General features: G+C 41.0%; 1 long non-coding RNA gene across 1 annotated transcript; it reads right to left on the minus strand.

Moving 5' to 3' along the window:
* Window positions 1-639: 639 nt before the first annotated feature.
* LOC114562324 (uncharacterized) lies at window positions 640-1,030 on the minus strand. The gene is made up of 3 exons (XR_003693490.1): window positions 955-1,030; window positions 835-873; window positions 640-721 (listed from the first exon to the last, which is right to left on the minus strand). It is a non-coding gene; the product is annotated as an uncharacterized LOC114562324 (long non-coding RNA).
* Between the last annotated feature and the right edge of the window lie 9,033 nt (window positions 1,031-10,063).

Consider the following 10,063-nt stretch of genomic DNA (forward strand, 5'->3'; position numbering starts at 1 on the left):
TGGGTGACAGGGGTTCCCCATGCCAGCCCAGGGGTTCCCCATGCCAGCCCACTCTGCTCACCCTGACCCTGAGCCAGGCCCCCAACGCAACTTCAATGTGGCCCACTGCAGGACTTAGAGCCCGGGTGGAGATGACCATAGGCCTGCTGAAAGCTCGTTTCCAGTGCCTACATTGCCTCAGGGTAACCCCTGAGAGGGCCTGTGACATTATTGTGACATGTGTTGTTCTCTATAATATTGCCACAATTATAGGAGAGCAACACCCTGCCCTACAAATAGAGGACCCTGATGAGGACCCCATCCACCCTGCAGATTTCCAGGATGGAAGAGCGGTCAGAGACATTATATGCAGGAATCACTTTGACTAAAACAAAAGCACCACCCAAATAAAGAAAAATAATTCAAATTTTATTTTGTCTTGTTTATTTCCTAAAAACACAAAAGCAAAAACAAAAACAGTTGCTTATATTTTTTTATATTGTTCTCAATAATTAACACAAGTCACCTGTGACCATGCACCCACCTCGCTTTATCAACCCAGCATTTTTTTTGATGAGATTCATTTTCTATAGGTCCTTTACATAGGTCCTTCATAGGTAACTGGGAATACATAAAATCATGACATTAAAAGCATACAGTTGAACATTATTTCCACAGAATCTCACTGTGTTCATCTGTGCTGTGGAAGTTGATGGACCCTCCTCCTCTGCCCAGCCATGTTCTGTTAAAAAGTAGAATATCCAGTCATACAAGTCACACTCCATATACCACACAGCAGTGTTATGAATTGTGAATGTGGAGATGACTATCAGTAACATAGTGGTGATATCTTACCTCTGTAGGCCTCTCAGGATCCCTCTCTGTGGCAGCATCCTGTGAAGTATGTAATGAGCATTGTTTTGTTAGACTTTAAACTACTTGCATCATGTCTGGAGTATTTAGTTGTCTACTTACAGCTTCAAGGAGTTCTGCTGTGGCATGAGGATCCACAAGTGAGAGAACACCATCAGAATCTGCTGGGACAAATGACAAACCCATGAAAGGGAAATAATATATCTCTAAAATATATATATAGGAATAAAAGAAGATAAATATAAGCCTATTACATCTTATGAAAGCACTTATGTCCTGGGATGTGGCTGGCTCAGAAGAAGACAACGCAGTCTCACGGCAGTACGTGAAATGATCACATTATTTTTAATCTAATGATACGTATTCACGGGACGTTTTTGTCGGGTTTTTTTCGTGGTGGCCAGCACGAAATGGTCTATAGGGAGATTAACGGGGAAAGCAAACGCCACACCCCGGGGGAGGACGCCTCACACGCCGGGAGACGGCCGTGGGGGACGCGCGAAAATAATGGGACGGTTAACGGGGAAACAACACGCCTCACGCGGGACGCGATCCCCGGCCTCCGGGGTGAAAGTCCGGAATTGTTTGACCCATCCACCACCCAAACCAACCTCCTTACACGGATTTTCTGCATTTCATACTACTCGCTGCCGTAGTTGTGCTGTGACCACAACATATGCGTCCCATTTAAATACATTAGTTTACATTTTCGTGCTGGCCACCACGAAAAACCCGACAAAAACGTCCCCGTGAACACAAATCAATAAATTAAATAACGTGACCATTTCACGGACTGCCATGAGACTGGGTTGAGGAAGAGCTCCCTCCAGGGATTCCTTCAGCCACTGGCCTTCCTTCTCTCTGGCTCAGGGCCAGCTCCTCTGCCTCTGTCAGAGGTGGTGGTGCTGGTCCTCCACCAGTTTTCTGGGCCTCTGCCTTCTTTCTGTTGGCTGAATGGAAGTCAAATGTTAATTTAAATGGGCCCTTTTAATTAACAAAACAGGATAGGTGAGAGGACATTTATGTATGTGATTGTGATGTATTGGGGATAAAGCTACAGCACATTCAAATTGCCAATGAATATTTACTCTCATATTAAAAATGTGATTAAAATGAGGTACAGCCATGAGCCTATTATACCCAAGTCTTACCTGTTTGAACTATGTTCTTATATTTCATTTTCAGCTGCTTCCACGAGGGTTTTTCACCCACAGGATTGCATCTAACTGAAATAGATTATAGGTTGAATACCATTCCACCTGTTTTTACCAGTAATATTATACTTGTGATTAAATATTAGCTTGGGTGTGTATTTCAGGCCTGTGTGTAGTGTGTTCTGACAAACAGAGTGTAAAAAATGTAATTTCCCTACTGGGAATTAATAAAAAAGTATAAATTAAAATGACTGTGTAAATTAAATATAATGTAATGAAAACACTATATTGGAACTCATGCATTGACCCGAGCAGCAATTTTCTCCCACGCCGTTTCTCTCTCTTTTGCTGCAGCAGCTGTGTAGCACTTTTGGTGAATGACGGGTTCATACTCGCTGTAGGCTTGCATGAGTATTTCCAGTTCCAGAGGTGTAAAGTAGTTTTATTGCTTGTTGCCATGGTGAATCGTAGCATCATGGCTCCATTCATGCTGTCTTTTTATAGTGGTGGGGCCACGCACTTAACCCTGTGTCAACCTACTCCGAGTTGATTGAGCCAACTCAAATCAGCTGTTCTGGAACCAAAAACTCAGAGTTTCCCATCACAGGGTAAATCAACTCAGACATCAGGGTTAGACTCAGAGTTTGTTAAACCTCCTTACTGAATCGGACCCCAGAAGACTTCTAGAGCAGCTAATGTAAGATGCTACCAGTCCTTAAAGTCCGGGTGAAGCAAAATCGCACATCTACAACATGACAGGGGGGACACGCAGGTCAAAAGTTGCAAAGAATCTCCCGCACACTGTCTAAATTGCAAAAAAATATATAAAGCTTAATAGTATACAACGTTTCGGTACTAGACCATCTTCAGGCAAAAAAAAAAAAAGATGTTCTGAAGATGGTCTAGTACCGAAACGTTGCCTACTAATGAATTGTATATATTTTTTGCAAGTTAGACAGTGTGCAGGAGTTTCTTTGCAGCAGATAACACTAATAAAAACATGGTGTAAGGGGCACTTATAATGTAGAGTGAAGTGCTGCCTTTCTAAGGAACTTTTTAAAAGAGGAGACAATACCAAAATAGTTTACTCAGAACATATAACCGGCATTTATTAAACATCAATTATCCAACAGTATGACCTTGTTTCTTTTTTCTTTTGTAATGTCCTTTTAGTTGTGAAAATTAGTATTTCTCTTAGTTTTCCAACCTTTTTCCACTTAAGTTGAGAAAAAAAAACAGAAAAATAAAATGACCTCAGAGCTCTGATGAAATAACCCCAAAATAATAAACCAAAGTCCATCTACCCGGGTAGTATGTTTTTTTTCTTATCTGTACGATGCAAAGAAGAAATGGTGAGTAGAAGCAGTCCGTGTTGCAGGCAAGATGATCATCCACGCCCTCTGCTCCTCTGCCTCGTGTGTCCAATGGCGAACACGTCCAATGGAACTCCCTCTCTCTCCCTCTCTCTCGTTCTCTCTCAAATCATGCATAACAAAAAAAAACAACCTGCAGGGCAGGGCAATATTCTATTACTTTCTGAATAACTACCAGATCGGGGAATCTCTTATTCATGAATTGTAGTAACTTAAATTCTTATTTTCACTACACACATGAAACTCAAGCAGTAGCATACCAAGTAGTAACGTAGCTTCATCATAGCATGGAATAGCACTTCAAATCATTAAACTCATGTTCAACTCCGATTGGTTTTTTAACTTATGCAGTCAATACATTTTCACACAATGCATTAAACAACTGAGTTTAACAGCAAAAAAATAGAAAAATAGAGCTAACTTTGCGTGCTTGACTCAGTAAAACACATCTATCACGCTATGTCTGCTAGTAACACAACGGACGAACATGTGTAAAACACTCACCGGAGAAAAGGAATACAAGAAAATAAACTTCAGAAAATCAACCCTTTTTCTCTGCTTTCCTTCCTTAGAAGTAAGTTTCGTGGGAAAACCTTTTTTTTTAAACTAGCTCTTAAGTGTTATTTTTTTTGTTCATTCAGTGTGGAAAATCTAAACATGGCTTCAGCTCACTATCGTTCTGTTGTTTTTTTCCTTATTTTTCTTCTTCTCTCTAAGAATCAGTGTAGCAATTTTAACACTGCCACCTACTGGACAAATATGGTGTGCAAAGAAAATGTAACTACAAGTAATCAAGAATACATTAATATAATATTAAACTAGAAATAACCTAATCCTGTTTGTAGGCTATTTTCGAGTGGGTTACAATGTGAAAAGAGTTTTTCACTATTTATGCTAAAATACGAAATTCGAGTTGAATGCGAAGAATAATATCACTCTCAAGTCTGTGCAGTGAGTGCAACGGTAGAGCTGGTTAGCAATTGGCCTAGTTTAGCGCAAAGACTGGAAGCGGAGGGAAACAGCTACAGTAGCCTGGCTCTCTCTAAAGTTAAAACATAGCCATACCAACAGCTCAAGTTTAATAATTAACACATTGTATCTGTGTCCGTTTTTTTGTTGTTGTTTCTCTTTAATCCGTACACAAGCAGAATGTAAAAAAAAGTACACGCTGTGGTTTAATGGGGTGCTACGAGCTGCAGCTAGCTTTTTCTTGGCAAACAACAGTCAAGCGCAGTGCTTCCTGGAGTCTTGTCCCAAGGCTATCTGGCCACCCGCGCTATAGCTCGAGATGCTGCACAGAAGTCCCTGGCGGATGGATAAACGGTTTCATCAAGAATTAGTTCCGGCATTTAGCTCCCCCTAAAACCACAGATTTTTACATTTCTGTTCGTGCATGGATTAAAACAAGATGCAACGTGTCAATTACTGAGCTTCGGAGGTGCTGGTGTGTATTTTTGATTCTTTGGATTGAGCAGGGCTAGCTGTTCCCTCCTGGCTTCAGTCCTAAAGGGGCCCTGCCGCACAAAACCATATTTACTTGCATTTCTTGAAATATGTTAGGTCCATATGTGTTTGTGGTATGTTGTGAATGTCAACTGCTACCTCCTTTGTCAGCTCTAGCCACTGAACAGAAATAAGCGAAGAAATCAGGCCAATTACAAAAGCTGTTCAGTCTGACATCATGTTGCCTGAGCTGATCTCATTACTATTCATGAGCTCGCCCATTTGCGCTGGATAAGGGTGCTGATAGCCAGGCTCTCATTGGCTGGCTGTTAACCAATAAGAGTCAAGCAGCTTAGCTCGTTGAATATTAATGAAAACTGGCAGAAATCGAGCTGAATCTTGCTGCAGGCTTTCTATACCAAGCTAGAATGGCTTGAAACAAGGTAACCAAGGCATTTCTTCCACAAGAAATGTTACAGAGTCCATTGTAGAACTTCAGACATTACCACAAAGTAATGAAATACGTGTGGCAGGGCACCTGATTATTTCTTTAAAGTCACTCTTGGCCGCCACGACGTGTATCAATGCATGCCAAACCTTTTATAAAAACAATTTAAGGCAAATCTGAGGATTTACATTTCAATACATTTCAGTCAGCTGACTCTTTTATCGAAAGCGACTCTCAATAAGTGCATTCAACCATGTAGGTACAAACTCATAACTGCAAGAGTCTGATAAAACAAGTATATTAGCTTCAATTAAGCCAAACTACAAAGTGCCACATGTAAGTGCAATTTTCCTTACAACTATGTGCAAGACACCATAAACAGACACTGATAATGTATTATATATATACTATTACTTTAATGTGTTGAAAGATTGCGAGGCTAAAAATGTTCTTTCAGTTTTAACAACCACCTCAACACGGTTGGTATTATTATAAGAATAGTGTGATATGCTGCTAGTGATATTGCATACAGGGTATTTGTCATTGGGAGTTTAATGAATGGGGGAAAAAAAGAAATACATATTCTCTCATACGCAGTGACTGCGATTCTGAGATGCACAACCACCCAGAAGCAATGGCAGGTTTTTGTGACTGCAGCGAGAATCTGTCCAAACAGATCATTGCAAAGGCGGAGGATAGCTGCCATACAATCACGTTGGCAACGTGTTCACTTCCAACAATGAACCCACGTCATATGTTGCTATATTACGGTGTCTTGTTTTATGGAATTTGTATGGTAATCTTTGCCATTTCTAACAGAAAGATTCGCTGACATCAATATGCAAATATTTCTTTTCAGGTCTCTAAAAGGAGACCATCCCCTGGGTATGAGGACACCTTGCATGCCAGTTTTAAATTACGATTTATTTATTTTTTTAGTATTTTTCAAAAAATGACTGAAATGGCTCTGTCAGCTGTTGACTAGTCGGAGCACACACAGATGGATGTGCACACACCTTCCTACGCATGCACACACACACACACACACACACACACACACACACTCAGATAGACACACAAGCCACACACAGAGAAGAAATACACAGCGTTCAGCGTAGAGCTAATCAGCTGTCTAATCGTCTGTCAGTTCTCATATTCATCATCATGCCTGGGACATATGGCTCTGCTTTGATCAGGAGGAGTGTATTTTTGTATGTTTGTGTGTGTGTGTGTGTGTGTGTGAGTGTGTGTACTCTGATACCAGAACCCAAGCACACAGACACTGCACCGAGGCAAAGGATAGTTTCTGATAAAAAACAGCAGGTTATATACAGAAAACTAGAAATTAAACTTTAAATCTATCACCAGCAGGGCAGACTAACCAAACTCATAGCAGAAACGGATCTGGCACAACATTCCAGAGATTTAACGCCTAAAAATCCTTGCAGTTACCTTGCAAGGAAACACAGACGCAGCAAATGTCTTCCATAGAAGCTAACGCCAACCATTAATCAAGACTTTCAGATTACGACAACGACAAAATGTCGTCGGTCTAAAATGACACCTGAAGGCATTTTCTGATCTGAAACCCCTTTTGGCGCCACTCACTCACTGTTGAAAAAGTAATCCGTTCTATGATGTGACACCGCTATGATTAACGTTTGGTTAGATTTAGGGTATACTCACACCAGTTAAGCCGTGCCCGAGCACGTTTTATCCCAAAGTCTGATTCATTTGACTGGTGCGATTGCTCCGTACCAGTACGCTACACAGTGCCCTGGACCGCTAAAAAAGAGATGGGCCAGGGCACGGTTCAGTTGGACTCGGGCACGGTAAGCATCAGTGTGACTGCTAAAAGCGCCCAGGTGTGGTTCTTACCTTACAGATGAACAGGAATTGTAGTCAGCGAGTCCCGCAATGCAATGGCTTAATCATGCTTTGGCCCTGATGTGTTGCCAGCAGGGGAGTTGGGACAATCATGCTCGGGCACGATAAGGCAATTGGGCCATGTGTGAGTACACCCTTTGGAACAAAGACAACTTGGTTAGGTTTAGAGAAAGATCATGGTTCGGGTTAAATTACTTTTTTAAGATTTCTGTAACTTTCTGGTCATGGTTACAATAAAAAAAAAACAGGAATCTATGAATGGCTCCCCATAACAATTTCACAATTTCCCTAAGGATAAAGTTCTATCTTATCTTATCTTATGTTCCAGAGGCATGGTCACTATTCAGGCACTTGAAGTCCTTGATGCCATCTGAATGAATGTCATGCAGAGGTACACAGGAATGCTGCTCTGGTCTAACCCCTTAACTATACATAACACATCTGTACATGGCAGCAGTCCAGGATATGACAAATAAAATACACAGGGTGCCAATCAAACAGACGGGGAGGGGGTAGTACAGAGATGGCAAAAGACATAAAAGGGGTGCTGTCAGACTGCTGTGAGACTCAACATCGTTAAACCTGACAACAGAAAAAGAACGTCAGCATTGGAAGATTCTGCAAAACCCCAAATTACAACAACATATTTTTATTATTTCAATGCCAACATTTTAAAAGTTCTTGCTATCTACAATATTTGCGCACGGCAACTGTAATGCGCTTAAGATTAGGAAAAGATTGAAGTTAAATAAATGATGGTTCGGGTAGGGCAACCAAAACACATGGTTACGGCAAGGGAAAGATAGTGATTATGTTAATAAAAAGCTGGACACTAATTCCACACCTGTGACAGGACGCAAACTCTGGTCTCCTGCATGAACACCAGATACACTACACATCAACCTACATAAAGAGCACACTACTTCCTGCATTGGCACTTAACTATGTATATATATATATATATATATATATATATTGCACGTAAATTGTGATGTGCAGGATTTTCCAATGTGGTCCTAATTTCTAGGGATACTGGGCTGACATACCGCTAAAAATGTCTACACAGCACAACAGTAAATACTGAGAGAACAGCAAAGATACATTTTGATTGATTGATTGATTGATCGATTGATATGTCCATGTCCATTTTATGCTTGTTGTGTGTTAGTAGGCAGAAAAGGCTGGCATGTTGTCCTCAGTTTTGAGCTGTCCACAGAAGTAAGAGATGGTTAAGGGAGCTTCACACCTTCTTGGTTTGGCCCAAACTTTCAGACTTTTTAGTTTTAAACCAAAATTACAGGTGTGAAACCACCCCTGGGCCATTGTCCGGATGAAACAGCCGAACCTTGGTCCGATGTAAACATGTGGTCTCGGTCCGTATCTTGAGCCGTTCTGCTGCTGTGCTGGCTACACGCTCCTCTGTTCACAACGCTGCCTGTCGGGACATTTTAAAACACTCAACGTGAAAAAGCTTAACATGGTTTAATGTAGGCTACCTAAACAACAATCAATGATCACCAAATTTCTCTCTCATATTGCTCCTCATAACCACTGAAAACTGTCAAAAAATCGAACCAGAAATTTGGTGATGATTGATCGTTGTTTAGGTACGTTTAACCACGTTAGGTTTTTTCACGTTAGTACTTATAAAGCCCATGAGAACCGTGGGGAGTCAACCCACAGCCGCTCCGCTGCCCTGCTGAAAATGTGAAGCAGAAAGGCTTCATGTCAGATAACGTCCATAATAATAGGACTTTGGGTTCGATGTTTTGACAGTTTTCAGTGGTTATGAGGAGCAATATGAGAGAGAAATGTGGTAATCACTGATCATTGTTTACACCCATTAAACCACGTTTTTATTCATTTACATTAGTAAGCTACATCTTTCAAAAGATGCGCGAAAGAAGAAATTAATTGTCATTGTACCCAGCACTTCTGGAAATGCACTTCCGAATGAGTCTCTTTCCCCAGCACATTTCAAAACAAACTGACGCCCATGCTCAAAGAATGCGGAAAGTGAGGGACGTCCGGCGGAGCTTCCCCTAAATGAACCGTCGTCGATTTATATATACTAGGTTCAGAGAGAGACAGGAAGACTTGGCATAAGGACCCAGGTGAGTTCCAGAAAATGCCTCCTCGAGATTCCAAGCGAGCTGAGGCGATACCAAAAGGTGACGTGTAAACCTGCAGACTACTGATGGGTCGGAGAGAATTGTCACTAATCACTGCGTCATCATTGCTGGTGACAGACGGTGGTGTCCTGAATAGATCCGCCATTTTGAAATAGTTTAGCCAGCTGTGTTTTTTTTTTGCTGGCTCCAGCTTCTTTTGAAACAAAATTTGTCAAAAACATTACACGGCAGTGGCTAATTTGCGTGCGTTTTGTTATTGTTGCGGGTTGTGGTTTATGTGCGTGCGTTTTGTTATTGTTGCGTGTTGTGGTCTATTTATGTGCATTTTCTTAATGTTGCGTGTTGAGGTTTATTTGCATACGTTTTCTTATTGTTGCGTGTTGTGGTTTATCTGTGTGTGTTTTCTTATTGTTGCGTGTTGTGGTTTATGTGCGTGTGTTTTCTTATTGTTGTGTGTTATGGTCTATTTGCGTGCATTTTCTTAAGTTGCAGTGCAGTGGCCTCTCAGGGCCACCATACATGTGGATACTGTTATCATTTCTTCTCTCTATTAGCCAGGCTGCTTTGGTGCAGTATTATACTGTAATTAGTTTAGACTGTTTAATGTTTTTATTCTTTCATTTGTTAAAATTATTGTCATTAACAAAGCAGCAACTAAGTCACTGCCACGGCTCACATGTTGCATGTAATGTTTTCATGAAAAATGAATGGGTAATATTAACATTTATGACCAACAGTGCTTTTCATTCTATCGTTCCCTGTTTTTTTTTGACG

Source organism: Perca flavescens, chromosome 10, assembly GCF_004354835.1.
Source record: "Perca flavescens isolate YP-PL-M2 chromosome 10, PFLA_1.0, whole genome shotgun sequence".
NCBI lineage: Eukaryota > Metazoa > Chordata > Actinopteri > Perciformes > Percidae > Perca > Perca flavescens.